This window comes from Canis lupus, chromosome 15 (assembly GCF_011100685.1).
Source record: "Canis lupus familiaris isolate Mischka breed German Shepherd chromosome 15, alternate assembly UU_Cfam_GSD_1.0, whole genome shotgun sequence".
NCBI classification, from domain to species: domain Eukaryota; kingdom Metazoa; phylum Chordata; class Mammalia; order Carnivora; family Canidae; genus Canis; species Canis lupus.
Window position 1 is genome coordinate 10661803 of NC_049236.1, and position 18865 is coordinate 10680667.

General features: G+C 35.7%; 1 protein-coding gene across 2 annotated transcripts in view; it reads left to right on the top strand.

The window, feature by feature from the left end:
• Positions 1 to 18865, top strand: part of FAF1 (Fas associated factor 1) — a 461021-nt gene that overhangs the window by 389341 nt on the left and 52815 nt on the right. The gene's annotated exons all lie outside the window — the stretch shown is intronic.

Sequence of the window (18865 nt, forward strand, 5' to 3'; positions counted from 1 at the left end):
GCAGGGAATCAGCTTAGGGATTTTTCTCCCTCTCCCCCTCCTCCTGCTTGTGCACTCTTTCTCAAATAAATAAATAAATCTTTAAAATAAAATTTAAACATTATCCTATGTACTTTGCTAGAAAAAAATATTCTTTAAATCCTTTCTCATAAAGTTCTTAATATGCATATGTATAATTTTATTTTCCCACTTTAGCATTGTAAAGACGGTTTACCCCTAGGAAAAGATGAACTAGAATAACTGTATGTAAAGTGCAAAGAATACAACCTAGGGAGTCTGTTCACTACGTATATTCCAGGTGTAACTGAGACAAAGAACATACACTTTGTAGTCCTGAACTAGTTTATTCATGCAGAGCAATAGAAAAATTCAGCTTTGCAAGCAATCCAAAGTGTTTATGAACATCTCTTACCTGGGAAGAAGGTAAAAACTTCTATATAGCTTTTTTTTTTAATTTTTTTTTAATTTATTTATGATAGTCACACACACAGAGAGAGAGAGAGAGAGGCAGAGACACAGGCAGAGAGAGAAGCAGGCTCCATGCACTGGGAGCCCGACGTGGGATTCGATCCCAGGTCTCCAGGATCGCGCCCTGGGCCAAAGGCAGGCGCTAAACTGCTGCGCTACCAAGGGATCCCTCTATATAGCTTTTTAACCCAAATATCAATTTAAATGTACAGCTGTAGCTATCTAATTACTATTTACTAGAAGACTGAATTGCAGAATATCTTTTTTGTAAGTCAGAACCACCCAACCATGGAGACCAGTCCTTTATATGACTAAGAACCCTTTCATGATGACAGCCTTCTATCAAAAGAACTAACAGATACCTGCCCCCTTACTCCCTCATTCCACTTTGGAGGAACTAACCATTCCCCATTCATGTGCATTCTCTTTAATCACTGAACATGGGTTAGCTGGCAAAATGCTTGCTCTGCATTTCAGTACAATAAAAATTCTTTCAGTGCCTGCCATATACCAAGCTACACTGGGAGACACAGTTTCTGCCCTCAGAGAGCTTGTCACCTCTAAAAATGAAACCTTAGTACCTAAAGCAATTAGAGAACAATAATCAGGTTCAAAACAAGGAGACTTATTTCACATACAAGTGGAACAGAAGAAAGTTCATTCGGGGTTAATAAGAGACAAGAGTAGATTAAAAGAATCTGAAGAGAGATACCGTTTTAGGCCCTAGGTAACTAAAAGAAAGTCCTTGCCTGAGAATATCTCATTGTCTCATGAGCGGCAACTATAAATTAGTCATTAAGAGTTTATGGTGCGGGCAGCCCCAGTGGTGCAGCAGTTTAGTGCCGCCTGCAGCCTAGGGTGTGATCCTGGAGACCCTGGATGGAGTCCCACGTCAGGCTCTCTGCATGGTGCCTGCTTCTCCCTCTGCCTCTGTCTCTACCTCTCTCTCTCTCTCTCTCTCTCTCTGTGTCTCTATGAATAAATAAATAAATAATCTTTTTTAAGAAAAAGAGTTTATGGTGCCTAAATTCAAATCCCAGCTCTCCCACAAAGCAGTTGTATAACATTGAGAAAAATCTCTTAAATCTCTGTACCTCAATTTCCTTAATTAGTAGTTACTTGATAGGATTAAATCCATTGATACATGTAAAGTGTTTAGAGTACTACCTGGCATCTAATAAATACTTATGAAATATTTTCTGTAATAACATAAACCGAGGGTGGTATAATGAGTAGGAAGTAATCATTCGGACTAAAAATGTGGACATATGATACAACTTGGGGTTGTAAAATGGCTTGGGATGTGGAAAATGAAGAGTAATTTAGTAAGTCAAGATGGAAGAGAGGAAGGATACCTGAGTGGCTCAGTTGGTTAAGCATCTGCCTTTGGCTCAGGTCATGATCCCAGGGTCTTGGGATCGAGCCCCATGGTGGGCTCCTTCCTCAGCAAGAAGTTTGTCTCTCCTTCTTCCTCTGTGCTTGCCCTGCCATTCAGGCACTCTCTCTCTCTTTGGGCAGCCCTGGTGACTCAGCGGTTTAGCACCCCCTTCAGCCCAGGGCATGATCCTGGGGTCCCGGGATTGAGTCCCACGTCGGGCTCCCTGCATGGAGCCTGCTTTTCCCTCTGCCTGTGTCTCTGCCTCTCTCTCTCTCTGTCTCTGTCTCTGACTCAAATAAATAAATAAATAAATAAATAAATAAATAAATAAATAATCTTTAAAAAGAAAAAAAAAGATGGAAGGGAGGAGAGAAGAAGCTGAAAATGTGCATTAGGGCCACATGTTGAAGGTACTTCTATGCTCCGCTATAGAATTTTAACTTTAAACTGTGGGCAGTGGAGTATTTATCATTTTTTTAAGCAGGAAGTTGACATGACTAGATTTGGAATTTAAAAAACTAATTCTGATGACTATGCTATTTGCTCATCACTTTGTTGGTATCTTTATGTTGGTATCTTTACTTATCTTGATGTTATTTTGTTTTCTTTTTGAGGTATAGTACTTACTTTTCAAAGTGTGATCCATTGAGCACATATTTGTTACAATAGATTTTTGAGCTTCTGTGCTAAACTTAATCAAAATCTCTGCAGTTGGGCCAGAAAATCTGTGTTTTCACAAGTTTGCTCTATATAACAAGTGATTTTGTATATCTTAAAATTTGAGAACCATTGGTTTAGGGAAAAGAACATGGCCTTTAGAAGCAGATAGACCTAAATATAAAACCAGATTCAGTCCCTCACATTGGCAGATTATGTAGCCATTTTGAGTCTCAATTTCCCCATATGTTGAATGGAAATAATTATACCCCATTGTAGGGGTAAAAGAAACAGCATATTATAAAATGACTAACTCAAAATAGGCCTTCATCTATATTGCCTTCCTTTCCAAGTTTATATATCTATCTCCTACATCTAATGAAAGAAGGAAACTACGTCCTACTCATCTTGTTTCTAGTCCCTAACACAAAGCCCAACATATAGTAGGTGTGCATAAGTATTTTATAAATGTATAAATGGATGAATGAATACGTGAATGATGAATTTTATGGGGAGGAACTAGAGGTTAGGAGACCTGTTGAGGCTAATGCTGTGGTGTAAGTAAGAGATGGCAGGAGTCTAAACTAAGGCATCATGCTTGAAAAATGTGTAGGTTTCATTCTATAAATTACCAAACAGATATGTAGATTCTCTCTGGATTGGTTTAGCCTTAACATATAAACTCTCACAAGTTAGCCCACTTCCTGTAAAGCAGACACTGAGACGCAGTCCATCCTTTGAAATCCTGCCACTAAAGAAATTACCAAACCAGTCTTAAATCCAGCTTTTCAGCTCACTCCCACATACCACTTTTATCCAAATGAAAAAGAATCTTTTCTAAACATCTCCACCGGAAATTCCAGAGACTTACATTCTAGCAAAGCAAAACCATCTCAGTTAGGAATTGGAAGTTACTTGCTACTTGTGAATTCATCTCTCTGTTTTCATAGTCCTATAATGGACTGTCTTAAAATTTCTCTGTTTAAAACTTTCGATCCTTAAAGTCTAAAAAATAACCAGTGAGTCTAACATTTAGACTCAGTCTTTTATAATAGGTACCAAACCTATTCTTTCAAGAATGTAATCTGAAAGAATGTTGAGTGTCAAGTTTGCCATAATCCTTATTTTACTGTTTTTGAACATTAGCAGTTCATTAATTATTTTACAGGCAAGTCAGTCTAACAAATATAAACTTACAATACAGATGTCTGTAGAGCCAAATGCTCATTCACCATTGAGTTTTAAAGGTTGTACAAAGTACCAGGCACTGTTTATGACTAGGGATACAGAAATAACAAGGAAAAGTCTCTTTAATTTGCATAAGGTATGAAGAGAGAAATAAACATGTGAGTAGATGATGACCAACTCTAAAGGATAATACAAGGCTCTGGAGGTACATATCTATTTCTTCCTATCTTGCTCTTCTCTATGGAGAGTCTGTTGGTAATAAAATAAGTTAAGCCTGTATTTGTTTTTCTTATTATTCAAGTCATTCAGCAAAGGTAAACAGTTTATTCCCCGGAAAATCATCCCATGTCTGTCTCCTATGCCAACTGAAGGACTATATTCACAATATTTGGAAGGAAGAAAATTTAGAGGAGAGAAACACGTTAACCATATAGATTGAAGAGAAGTGAAATGGCACAGAAATCTATAGATGAGGTGCCAGGAAGCCGATATTCTAATAAGCTGTGTGACCCTGGGAAAAATCACTTCAGCTTTCTTAGTTCCCTCATCTATAAATGAGTATAAAAGTCCCTTCCTGGCTAACTTAATTATTGTGAGTATCACATATGAAAGTACTTCTTAAACTTTGGAATATAAGACTTTAAAGGATTAGAAGTCTTAGGTAAAAATATAGGTGGGGAATATTCATTAATACTACATTTTCCTTTGCAAATACTTAGTTAATGGTAGCTTTGAGTAACAAGGAAATGAGGGTGTTTTACAGAATGGAAACCACAGTGATAAATTAGGCCACAACCTAGAAATTCTTTTATTTATTTTTTATTTTTATTTTTTTTAAGGCATTCGTTCTTCTCATGGAGTGAATTGGGCCTTCTAAGTCATTCCTGATTCCATTAACAATATGATAATTGTTAAATATGATATGATAAACAGGAAAAATATATCTTGAGAGAGGTATCTTTCTGATATCTGACATTTCAGAAAAATCAAAGTAGTCATGAGAATAATTAGAATTTTGTTAGACCTCTGAAATGTATTTTTACAGTTTAGTGTAAGCTTTTCTTCTAAATTACATATGTTGCATAACTTATGCTTAGGACCACTCACGTTCTTATTTTTGGCACTAGGACACTTATCAGAGCCCTAGTACATAGGCAGTGACTTGGATGAAGTATAGCAGTTACCAGGAACAATGGAAAAATGCTTCAGAGACCTGAGGCTTATGTTCATATAATTGTTTATGAGCCTTTCTCTGCCTTCCCTCCTCTACCATTGTCGACCCATAGAAAAATGATGCTATTTTTTTAAGATTTTATTTATTTATTCATGAGAATATACAGAGAGGAGAGAGAGGCAGAGACACAAGCAGAGGGAGAAGCAGGCTTCATGCAGGGAGCCTGACATGGGACTTGATCCCCGATCTCCAGGACCATGCCCTGGGCTGAAGGCAGTGCTAAACTGCTGAGCCACCTGGGCTGCCCAAAAAATGATGCTATTAATGAGTGATGATTTGCCCCAGGTCCTCCCCAAGCAGTTCTTAGAAGAAACTCAGAGAAATTCAACTGTTTGGACTAAGGTTATACATCTAGTTATTAGAAGGAACAGGATTGATATTATGAGGGTGATTATGATGGTGATCGTGATGATTACTAGGATAACATCAAATGCTCACTGTAGTCCCAGATACTATACTAGGTGATATGTATGCATCATTTCATTTCATCCTTTCCATAATCTAGCTAGGAGGTATTTCTCCCATTTTAAATATATAATTGATGAGTGTTGAAAGAAATCAAGGAACTTAGCCAGACACAGAAATTTAAGTGGCAAACCTAGAATTCAAACCAATTCTGTACTTTAAGCCTATGACCTTTTCCTTGTAGTACTCTGCCATCATGATGGAATGAGGACTATAATCCAAGTTGTTTGGTTGGAAAATGAGTGTCTTGGCTGCAGTACACCATGGAGCCAGTGCTGTCAGGCAGCACTCCTTTTGAATGCCAATTTAATGCATCTTTTCAAGCAGTGCTTTCATCATTTATACTGCAGGTGCAGAAAAATAAAAATATTCTCTCTCTTTTTCCACTGTAGAGAGTTTTGTTGTTATTTAGTTCTTGGGTCATGTCACTTCCTTCTGTAATTTTGATACTTGAGGGGTTTTTTTAGGCAACTTTCACATAACATAGAATTAGCTATTTTATCCAACTTTTTAAAGTTTTCTAAAGACTTTGTTTTTATTTGAGAGAGAGGTGGGGGGAAAGAAAGCATGAGCAGCGGAGGGGCAGAGGAAGAAGCAGGCTCCTTGCTGAGCAGGGATCCTGATGTGGGGCTCCATTCCAGGACCCCAGGATCATGACCTCAGCCAAAGGCAGACATTTAAGGGACTGATCCACCCAGCTGCCCCTATTTAACTTTCTTTAAAGTTTTATTTAAGTGATCTCTACACCCAACATGGGGCTCAAACTCCAGACCCTGATATCAAGAGTCTCATGCTTTACTGACTGAGCCAGCCAGGCACCCCAAAATTAACCATTTTAAAGTGTACAATTCAGTGGTATTTTGTACATTCCCAATGTTGTGCAACCTCCATCTAGGTCTGAAACATTTTCATTACCCTCTACCCATTAAGCAGTTGCTCCCACAAACCCTTTGCCCCCTCCTCCAGAAGCCACTGGCAATAACCATTCTACTTTCTGTCACTATGGATTTGTCTATTGTAGATATTTCATACCAACAGAATCATACAGTGTGAGATTTTTTTTGGTCTGGTTTCTTTCACTTCGGTTCCTCCACACTGTGCCATATGTCAGTACTTCAGGTTTTTTTTTTTAATGGCTGCATAATATTTCATTGTCTAGATATACCATGCTTTGTTTATCCATTCATCTGTTGGTGGACATTTGGATTATTATTCCTCCCTCCCTACCTGCCCCCCCTTTTAAATAATAGACATTCTAGTGGATGTGAGGTGGTATCGCATTGTGGTTTTGATTTGAATTTCACTGACTGATCACATTGAGCATCTTTTCATGGGCTTCTGGCCATTTGTATATATTCTTTGGAGAAATGTCTAACTCAAACTTTAAAAATAGAAGATACGGATTAAAATCTTATTTTGCAAGCAAGATTCTCAGAATATTCTATGGCCTAAGAAATTTTCAAAAATAAGATCTTAAATATCTGAACTCCAGGTCTATTCCAATTAGATCATAAGATGAAGTTTAAAAAAAAAAAAAAAAGAAAGAAAAAGAAGAAGAAGAAAGAAAAGGCTTTCACCTCCCAAACATTGAAGAAGAAATTGAGGCGCATTCTTACTTTCTGGTGCCTAATGAATTAGTCCCCTTAAAAATAATCTAATTACTAAATTCTCTACTTCCTTGGTTGTCATACCAACCAGGTACTTAGAAAATAAAATATCAATTTGGCTTTAGAGGCAGGTTATGAAAACCTGTCTTTAAATTATTATATATTTGAATTATTTTACTTTTTCCCTTTTTGAGATCGCCGAATCTACAGAATTGCCTGGCTTGTTTTAGTGACTTGAAGGAGTCAGTTAATTGTTCTCCCAGCTCAGTCAGTCTGTATTTGTTGAATAATTGCTCTGTGCCAGGCACTGTGCCCAATCATGAGCATGAAGATTGCCCTGAAAAGAAACTTGTCATTCATACAGATTATGTTACAGAGGATAGTCCTGGAATAATCTAGCACCCTTCACAAGGACCATTTTCCTCAGTAGAGCTATTTTTCTTCCTCCCATTCCTGCCTATTATCATTACTTTCAAAGCTTCTAACCATCTTTTAAGTCTCAGAACCCAAGATAGAGGTAATAACTGTAATGGAAGCAAGAGAAAAGTAAAACAAGAGCATTTAGCTTGCAAAGGCTATTGACACTTCTGAGATCCATGATACTTTCTAGAGCAGGTAACTTAGTTCCCTTACTTTCTTGTTACATGTGTAATTGCCTCCTTTCTTTGTTCCTTCCCTGAATATACTTGAGGATGAAAACAAATAATACACAAACTAATTTAAAAAGTACCTGGCAAAAAAAAAAAAAAAAAAAAAGTACCTGGCATTTAGTAAGCATTCACTAAATGTTAACTACTAGTATTATCTACCAAGTGCCAACTTGGTGGGATTAATGTATGCTCAAAAAAAATCAGAGATTAATAAAACAGTATCCTTGACCTCTAAATGCTCACAGGGTAGTGGGAGAGACAAATATGTAAGTATATAACTATAAAACTATGATGTGAATAGAACACAAAAGTGAAGCCATTCTACCCAGTGCTGGGGGTGGAGGGAGTACAAGGTGAATACCTGGACACTTAAGGTGGGCCTGAAAGACAAGTGTGATTTTGCCCAAAGAAGAGTATTCTAGGCCAAGGATAAAGGATGTATAAAGGCAGGGAGGCACGCAAAAGCCTGGTCTGTTCAGGGCTCTATATGGCTAGAGCATAGGATATGTGGAAAGGAGATGTAGGCAATGAAGCTGATAAAGTATGTGAGGTCAGCTATGCTAAGAATTTAAACTTTATCCTGAAGATGTGGGGAAATCATTAGAAGTTAGAAGAGTGTTGTAATATGATTTTGATTCTAGAAAGATAATTTTTTTACTGATACTGTGCTTTCAACAATAGAGATTTGATAATAGCAGTAGATAACTACAGAATGTCCATTAAAATAACAACAAAAATCCTTTGTGCCTTTCTTTCAGATCAAATTAAAAACATTCTTTAACATAAGGACTGGTATCACATCTTTCTCTTTCCCACAGTACCTGGTCCAATGTATTACTTGTGGTAGATGTTCAACAGTCATTTCCTGAAACTAAGCCAAGTGGTTCACAACAAAAAAAAATTCTATACCTAAGCCTCCAAGACAGATGATTTGTTCAAATGTGTCTGGAGTTAGAAAGTATCACTCCACTTTTTCTAGAAATCTAAGTATATAATTCTCTTGCATTCTTATGTTTAATCAAATTATTTTTATCCATAGTTTGAAATCACTTTCAAGACCTTCTTAATTAGCCTATGAAAAATTTGAAAAATGTAGCTGCAAAACCTTTGACTTTAAATCTTTAACCCTAATGTCAGAGCCAGGTTATGGCTCTTTCTATCTGTTCATTCCTTTTTCTGAAGCTTTCCTTAGATTCCCATGAACTTTAAATCTCATCAGAGTTTTATTCCCTACTTCCTAAAAGTTTAAAAGCTGAAATCAGCATTTGTAATGATTTCAAAGGGTCAGCAAATTTTTCCTGTGAAGGGTCAAGTAATAAATATTTTTAGCTTTTGGGGCCATATACTCTCTGTCACAACTACTCAACTGTGCTATTGTAGCACAAAAGGAGTCATACATAATACATAAACAAATGATCATGACTGTGCCGCAGTAAGACATTTGTTTTCAAAACCAGGCCACAGGCCAGCTTTAGCTCTAAGACCATAATTTGTTCACCTATGATTGAAAATAAGCTTTCTCTTCCTGTCTTATCTACTTTCAGGAAGGAATCCTAACTAAAGAAGTGGCAACCAAGTGTAGTAGATTTTATCAGAGACCATTACATCATTTCCGTTACATATACACACACACCAAAAAAATCTCCAGAACATTTAGCTGGACTTACCATGTAATGGGGCTGGACTTCCATCTAATGGAAAAGGAGATACATTTTTCTCTCTCTCAGAGTGTATGCTCTCAATGGACATGTGAGCAGTCTACATGACCTCTTGGGAACCTATTGTGGGATCTCTATTCAAGAGCATGGGTCTTTTCTCCCAAACTCCCTGGCTCTAATAGATTAAGTGCAAATCCTAGTATTTAAGCATTCTTCTGTACCATACGTATGAACTTCTACCATTTATGGCTTTCCTGAAAGCAAAAAAATATCCCAACTACTGGTCACTTAAGCATTATTAGATATATTACTTTTAAGCAAAGAGATCTTTGCTTTCTCTGAGATGCCCTGAAAACAGATACGGTCTTTTTAAACAGTGCTTTTCAAATTAATTGTGCATAGGAACCACCTGGAGATCTTATTAAAACTTATGTTCTGTTTTCATCATTCTGGAATGGGGCCCAAGATTCTGCGTTTCTGACAGGCTTCCAATTGTTTTCAGTGCTGCTTGTCATTGAATCACACTTTGGTGAGGTTTTAACTGATACTTCTGTTACTACAACCCAGTCGTTCAAAGTCTTATCATTGGATTAGCAGAATCAAGAATCAGAACTGATGTTTTTCAGGTGAGGTGGCATTCACAGCTCTATTCTTTGACCATGGTGACTTCAACCAATTGATATGTTTATTTAGTTTAGTAGTTTCTATAGAACTAGATGTTACCGTTTGAAATGGTCTTTACCCACTTAATATTATACTAGAAAATTCAAAAACATTATCTCTTTGAGTATTGCTCCCTTCTCTATATTACTCTCTTCTAGAATTCCTAGCAGATGCATATTAGACACTGATTATATCCTCTGTGACTCTTAATGTCTCTATCATATTTTATTTCTCTGTATCTCTCTGTGTTGCAATTAAGGTGATTTTTCTCACTTCCAATTCATTAATTCTCTCTTTACCTGTGTCCAAACTGCTGTTTAATCCATCCATTAATTTTTTAGTATTATTAATAATTTATTTTTGAAAACTATATTGAAGTATAATTGATACACAATAAACTGAAACTATAAAAAGTATACAACTTGAAAGTTTCTGACATGTATATATACTCATGCAATACATACTACAATCAAAATAGTGAACATATTCATATCTATCACTCTCGAAAGTTTCCTCATATGCCTTTGTAATCCCTTCTTCCTGTATCTCCCTGCCAACCTTCCAAGTCCCATGCAACCACTGATCTTTCTGTTACTATGGATTTGTTTTCATCTTTGCAAGTTTTATTTAAAAATTGTATCATACAGTATATGCTCTTTAGTGTGGCTTCTTTCATTTCACCTAATTATTTGAGATTCATCTATGTTGTTGCATGTATCAATAATTCATTCCATTTAATTGCTTAGTAATATTCCACCATATGGATATGCAGAAATTTTTTTTGGTTCTAATAATTTTTTAATATAAGTAGAATTCATAAAACATATAGTTCATTATTATAATGTGTGGCATTCAGTGGCATTCATTGTATTCACAATGCTGTGCAACCACCATCCAGCAATATTAACAATGCTACCTTTAAAAATAATTTAACAATTGATTTTTAAATTTTGCATAAATGCCTTAAGACAAGTTTTTAAACAGCAAAATAGCTCAAATACAGTATACTTTTCTTTCTGATTAGCTCATCTCTCACACACACACAGAATGCTTGAATATTCACCCATACTGAATAGCAATATTCCAACAGACCCAAATGCTTCATTTATTGTTAGCTATCCTGGATCCTAAAATGGACTACTAATATATAGGACAAGTCTTTCCTCCAGTAGCCACTGAATAATATGATGGCTATTTGTGTTTACCAGGTAACTGCCTCTCACTCTCTGAAATCCTATGAAGAGAAATCATTACATTATGACAGAGGTTCCAGTAATTGTCTGCTCTGTACAAGCATGGCTCAATGAAAGCACTTACTTCTGCTTTCAGCAGTATACATATTTTTTCACATTTTTTTAAAATCCATTCACCTGTTGACAGACATTTGGATTATTTCCTAGTTTGGAACTATTACAAATAAAGCTATTATGAACAGTTGTAATCAAATTTTTATGTATGCTCTCATTTGTTTTGGGTAACCACCTAGGTCTAGAATGACTAGATTATACAGTAATATATGCTTAATTTTTTAAGGAACAGAAGTGTTTTCCAAAGTGGTTACACCATTTTATACTCGCATGATGAGTGTATGAGAGTTCCAGTACTCTACATCCTTGTTAACCCTAGGTATGGTTAATCTTTTTAAATTTATGACATTCTAATATGTATATAGTAGTGCTTCATTGTAGTTTTAATTTGTATTTTCCTAGTGATTAATGAGATTGAGCTTTTCATGTGCTTCCTTGCTGTCCATATGTCTTTATGGTGGTGTCTGCAAATTTTTGCTTACTTTGTAAATTGGATTCTTTGTTATTTTTGTATTTTGAGTTCTTTATATGTTCTAGATACCAGTTCTTTATTTGATAAGTAACTTGCAAGGATTTTTCTCCCAGTTTGTGGCTTAATTTTCGTTATCTAGCGCTTTCTACACTCGATAGGTCTTCTAAACACAACATCTCCAAAGAAACGAGAGCTTTAAATGATACACCAGACCAGATGGATTTCACAGATATCTACAGAACTTTACATCCAAACTCAACTGAATACACATTCTTCTCAAGTGCACATGGAACTTTCTCCAGCATAGACCACATACTGGGTCACAAATCAGGTCTGAACCGATATCAAAAGATTGGGATCGTCCCCTGCATATTCTCAGACCATAATGCCTTGAAATTGGAACTAAATCACAACAAGAAGTTTGGAAGGACTTCAAACACGTGGAGGTTAAGGACCATCTTGCTAAAAGATGAAAGGGTCAGCCAGGAAATTAAGGAAGAATTAAAAAGATTCATGGAAACTAATGAGAATGAAGATAGAACTGTTCAAAATCTTTGGGATGCAGCAAAAGCAGTCCTGAGGGGGAAATACATCGCAATACAAGCATCCATCCAAAAACGGGAAAGAACTCATATACAAAAGCTAACCTTACACCTAAAGGAGCTAGAGAAAAACAGCAAATAGATCCTACACCCAGCAGAAGAAGAGAGTTAATAAAGATTCGAGCAGAACTCAACGAAATCGAGAAGAATTCGTGGAACAGATCAACAAAACCAGGAGTTGGTTCTTTGAAAGAATAAGATAGATAAACCATTAGCCAGCCTTATTAAAAAGAAGAGAGAGAAGACTCAAATTAATACAATCATGAATGAGAAAGGAGAGATCACTACCAACACCAAGGAAATACAAACGATTTTAAAAACATATTATAGGGATCCCTGGGTGGCGCAGCGGTTTGGCGCCTGCCTTTGGCCCAGGGTGCGATCCTGGAGACCCGGGATCGAGTCCCACATCGATCCTAGTGCATGGAGCCTGCTTCTCCCTCTGCCTATGTCTCTCTCTTTCTCTCTCTCTCTCTCTCTCTCTCTGTGGGTGACTATCATAAATAAATAAAAATTTTAAAAAATTAAAAAAAAATAAAAACATATTATGAACAGCTATATGCCAATAAATTAGGCAATCTAGAAGAAATGGACGCATTCCTGGAAAGCCACAAACTACCAAAACTGGAACAGGAAGAAATAGAAAACCTGAACAGGCCAATAACCAGGGAGGAAATTGAAGCAGTCATCAAAAACCTCCCAAGACACAAGAGTCCAGGGCCAGATGGCTTCCCTGGGGAATTTTATCAAACGTTTAAAGAAGAAACCATACCTATTCTACTAAAGCTGTTTCATTATCATTTTCAACTCTCTTTAGGAAAGCAGAAGTTTTTCATTTTGATGAAGTCCAATTTAGATTTTTTTCTTAATCTCTCGTTCTTTTGAGTCATATGTAAGAAATATCTCCCGAAGTCAAGGTCACTGTTTTTTCCTGTAAGCAGGCTCTCCACAAAGCAGGGAGCCCCATGTGGGGCTTGATCCCAGGATCCCAGGATCCCAGGATCATGACCTGAGCTGAAGACAGATGCTTAACCAACTGAGCCACCCAGGCTCTCCTAGCATTAGATTTTTATACTAAGGTCTGTGATCTATTTGAGTTAAATTTTATATAGAGTATAAAGTATGGATTGAAGTTCTCTTGGGGAGGGGGCGTGGGAGTGGAGGGGGACATGGATATCCAGTAGTTATACCACTATTTATTGCAAAGAGTATTCTTTACATTGAATTGCCTTTACATCTTTGTCAAGAATCCGTTGATCGTATATGCATAGGTCTCTTTCTGGACTCTGTTCTGTTCCAGTGGTTATTTTTGTCTATCTTAATATGAATACCACACACAATTACTTTAGCTTTATAATAAGTTGTGAAATCAAGTAGTGAAAGTCCTCTAACTCTCTTCTTTTCATAATTGTTTTGGCTTATTCTAGGTCCTGTGCATTGCCATATGAATTTTATCAGTGTGTCAATTTCTACCAAAAAAAAGATGCCAGTATTTTTATTAGAATTGCATTAAATCTGTACATCATTTGAAGAAAATTGACCTATAACAATATCGACTTTTCTAATCTATGAAAATTATTTATTTCTCCGCATATTTAGGTTTAATTTCTCTCAGCAATATTTTATAATTTGAAGTGTATATCTTTTTGTCAAATTTCTCGCTAAGTAAGTCACATATTTTATGCTATTAAAGTGATATTTTAAGTGACTTAAAATTATAAGTTGTGATTGTTTTTTGCTAGTGTATGGAAATGCAGTTGCTTGTTGTATATTAATTTTTTATCCCACAACCTTACCAAAATCACTTATTAGTTCTAATAGTTTTTGGGTAAAATCTGTATAATTTTCCATATCTCTAATCATTTTATTTGTGATAAAGAGTTGTACGTCTTCCTTTCCATTCTAGATCTCTTTTATTTCCTTTTCTGGCCTTATATTTGAAAATCAATTAATGTGATTCACATATGATAATCTCAGTGGATGTAGAAAAAGCATCAGGCAAAAGCTAATCCATTCCTAATGGAAACTTTTGATAAAATAGGAATAGAGTAAAACCTGATAAAGAACACCTATTAAAAAAAAACCTACAAGCTAACATTTTTCTTACTAGTGAAAGACTGAATGTTTTTTTGCTAAAATTGGAAAAAAAGGCAGAAATGTCTGCTCATATCACTTCTATTCACCATTGAATTAGAGATCTAGACAGTATAATAAACAATAACTATCCATTCTGCTCCCTTCAGTCCCTGGTAATTTCTGATTTACTTTATTTCTATGAATCTACCTACTCTAAGTACCTCATGTAAGTGGAGACATACAATAGTTGTCCTTTTCTGTCTGACTTCTTTTACTTAGGATGATATCTTTAAGGTTTATCCATGTGGTAGTATGTGTCAGAACTTCCTTCCTTTTATGGCTGAATAATACTCCATTGTATATTTATACCACATTTTGTGTATCCATTCATCTGTTGATAGACACTTGGGTTGTTTCACTTGTGGCTAGTGTGAACAGTGCTGCTATGAATATGTACTTACTGGCATTTATATAAATCTTCTTTCGAGAAATGTCTTTTCAAGTCCTTTGCCCATTTTTTAAATTGGATTGTTCATTTTTATTGTTAACTTGTAGGAATTCCAGATATTAAACTCTTTTGTTGTTTTTATTTAAATTCAATTTGCCAACATATAGCATAATACCCAGTGTCCATCTTACACTTTAAGTGTGCCCACCTTAATGCCCATCACCCAGTTACCCTATAGATATTAAACTCTTATCAGATAAATGATTTGCAAATATTTTCTTCCATTCTGTGAATAGCCTTTTCACTCTTTTGGTAGTGTCTTTTGATGCACAAAAGTTTTTAATTTTGATGATGCCTAACTTACCTATTTCTTTGTATTGCCTATGCTTTCATTGTCATACTGAAGAAATCGTTGCCTAATCCAAGGTCATGAAGATTTTCACCTATATTTTCTTATAAAAGTTTTATAGTTTCAACTCTTAAATTTAGGTCTTTGGTCCATTTTGAGTTGAGTTTTTTAAATGGTGGAAAGTGAAGGCCCAACTTCATTCTTTTGTAGTGTTCCCAGCACCATTCAATTGAAAAGACTGTCCTTTCTCCTTTGGTCTTGACAACCTTGTCAAAAATAAGTTTGTCTTGTATGTGAGAGTTTATTTCTGGGCTCTCTCTTGTATTCCATTGGTCTAAATATCTATCCTTCTGCCAGTACTATAATGGTTTTTATTATTATTACTATTGTTATTTGAAGTATAATTAACGTACATTGTTATATCAGTTTCAGGTATACAAATATAATGATTCAGTAATTCTATATATTACTCAGTGTTCATCACAGTAAGTCTATTCTTAATCCCCTTTATCTATTTCACCCATCTCCTCTACCTACCCCTCCCCATTAGCAAACAGTTTGTTTTCTGTACTCAAGTCTGGGTTTTTTGGTCTCTTATTAGTTTGTTTTGTTTTTTTAGATTCCACATATGAGGGAAGTCATGTGGTATTTGTCTTTTCTCTGTCTAACTTACTTCATTTAGCAGTATACCATCTGGTTCATCCATGTTGTTGCAGATGGGAAGATCTTATTCTTTTGTGTGTCTGGGTAATATTCCACTGTATGTAAAAATGGATAAAGTACTACGATATTTTGATTACTATAACTTTATAGTAAGTTTGGAAATCAAAAAATGTGAGCCCTCCGATTTTGTTCTTTTTCAAGATTGTTTTGGCTATTTGGGGTCCTTTGAGTTTCTGTATGAATTTTAGAATGGGGTCTTCTGTTTCTTTAAAAAAAAATGCATTGGTATACACTCAATTGTTTCTTAAAGAGATTTAAATAGTAAAAAAGAAAAAAAAAGTCTCTTAATTTACCTGCAAAGCTTCTATTTCCACTTCTTTGTGTAGATCCAGATTTCCATCTGGTTGGTATTATTTTCCTTCTACGTGAAGGACTTCCTTTACCTTTTAATATAGTACACATGTTGGTGATTAATTCTTTGCCCTTTGTGTATCTGAAAAAGTCTTTATTTGATCTTCAATTGAAGGATATTTTTACTGAGTATAGAATTCTTAGTCGACACATTGGTTTCTTTTGGTGCTTTAAAAATGTTGCTCCACTTGTACTGTTTCTGAGAAGTCTGCTTTCATTCTTAATTTATTCCCCTAGACATATGATGTCTTTTCTCTGGTTTATTTTAAGATTTTTCTTTTTGGTATTAATTTTATGCAATGTAGTTATGATGTGCTTGGGTGTACCTTTCTTCATGTTGTTTTGTTTTGTTTTTCACCCAATGTTCATTTCGATTCTTAGATCTGTGGCTTTTTAGTTTTTATCAAATTCAGAACACTTTTGGCCATCATTTCTTAAAATAAGCTTTCTCCCCCTCTCCCTTTGCATCCTATTCCCAGGCTCCAATTACACTTATACTGTACTGCCAAGAGTTAGCCCATAGATAACTTTCCAGCTCTGACCATAAGTTTAGGAAAATGCATCCTGAGCCACATTTCTGAGCCAGCCCTTCTGTCTGTGATAGTCAGGGAGGGCTGTGAACAAGGGCAAGAGTATTGCATTGTAGCAGGAAAGGGAGAAGAAGCTATCAGGAGACCTGGCTTCAAGTCTAAGCTCTGGGTAGTCTTGTATCATAAAGGATAAATCCTTTATCCTCATATGATTTCAGTTTCTCCATCTATATAGTAACTCTTTTGTACATGTTGGTCTCTTATATTTCTAAAAGTGTATGAAAAGCTAATAGGATTTTTAATGATAGAGATGATGGAGCAGAAACTATTCCAGGTAGAAAGTGACATTATGTAAGGAACAAAAGGAAAATAATGCAAAACTTGAATACTGAATTCTTCATGCTAAGTTAGTAGACAACAAAAAATAATGATGGTGATCCAAACAGGATTATCTGTGTCTTCCCATAGTAAACTATGCCTCGGTATCCTTAGTGCTAGTGTGATGCTAATATAAAAGGGGAGGAAGCAAGTTAGCTGGTTCAGGAAGTCCTCTCACAACAGGTGCCACATTTTGTGGCAGAGATCCCTGTACTTAATGGCCTTTCATATCTGCAACAGTCTGTTTTAAAACAGACCTATTTACTTAGAGTGCTTTTATTATCAACTATATTTGTGTTCAAAGGGCTTCCAGCTGTGGTAGCTTTTAGAAGGTCCCTTTGTTGTGTGTACATAGTGTCATAACATGTCATTTCTGCCCAGCCAGTCGATTTCATTGACTCAGATGGGGCTGCTTTGTGGATGAGCTGTCTTCTTCCTCCTTAATTTTTACTGCAGACAACAAATATTTTATGCCTGGAAAGACTACTTATTCAACAAATGCTTATTAAACACCTCCCCAAAACTAGGCAATGTGTGAAACATTTGGAATATAGAGGTGTGTAATATAGACAAGGTCCTGTCTTTATGATGCTCACAGTGTCATGGAGGGGATGTCATATTAAGTTAATAATTATATGATAATTAATTGCAATTGTGATAAATGTTGTAAAGGGAAAGTACAGAATGTTACAAGAGAAACCAAACTAATCTGGAGGAATGGGGTCAAGAAAATAATATAAAATAAAATTAGACATCCTAAGTATTTCTCCATTTATAGAAAGATAAGATTACTCCCGTAGGTTATACTGATTGTATTAGGGATTTCTGAATTTGGAAAGATAGACTTGTCCACAGGGGCATAAAATCCTAGAAACTCAATCCTTTAATTTAATAAGTGACTGAAAAGGGAGACATTATTTATCCAAGAACACACAGCTTGCCACTGGCAGGGGTTAGACTTAAACACAGATCTGCTAATCCCCCCATTACCTCTCCTCAGCGACTTAAAAAAATAGACATTATATATCAAGTACAGATCAGTCATGGCCAAATGAACTATTAAGTGGCCACTGTGTGCAAACTTGGATATTGAGTGTGAGAAAGAATTCAGAGTAATGAATTAGGCAAATGCTAATGTAAATAGAAATGCACAAAATACATCTTATCAGGTTGATGGTATCTGGTCATAGTAAAACCTAATGTATATACCAAAGTGGGAAATACCTAGCTGGAATTAGTGAAAATATATTTAAAGGTAAATGTTTCTGTTTCTCTAAGATATAAATACTAATGGCTTAGTAGAAGTCTCCAGATAGAAGTTTTTAAAACCCATTTTGATTCATGTGTAATATTATAAGACATGTAAATTATCCTTGAATGCTTAGCAGCCTGAGTGGTCTCTCAGTTAGGTTAAATATTGTTCCTGATACTGTCTGTGTTCCACCATAGAATTCACCTAGCCTGTCCTTTCACCAGAGAGAGTATAGCAATTAGCTTTATGCCAGCAACTTATAATTCTTCCTTATTTTTTATTTGAAAGACTGAGAATTAATGAAATGTAGCTATTTATATTAAAGATTTTGGAATTAGTTGAGTCTCTGAAACTAAAAGGAGATTGAGGCTTCAGAGAGAAAGCTAGTCTTGAATAGGAATCAATGAGA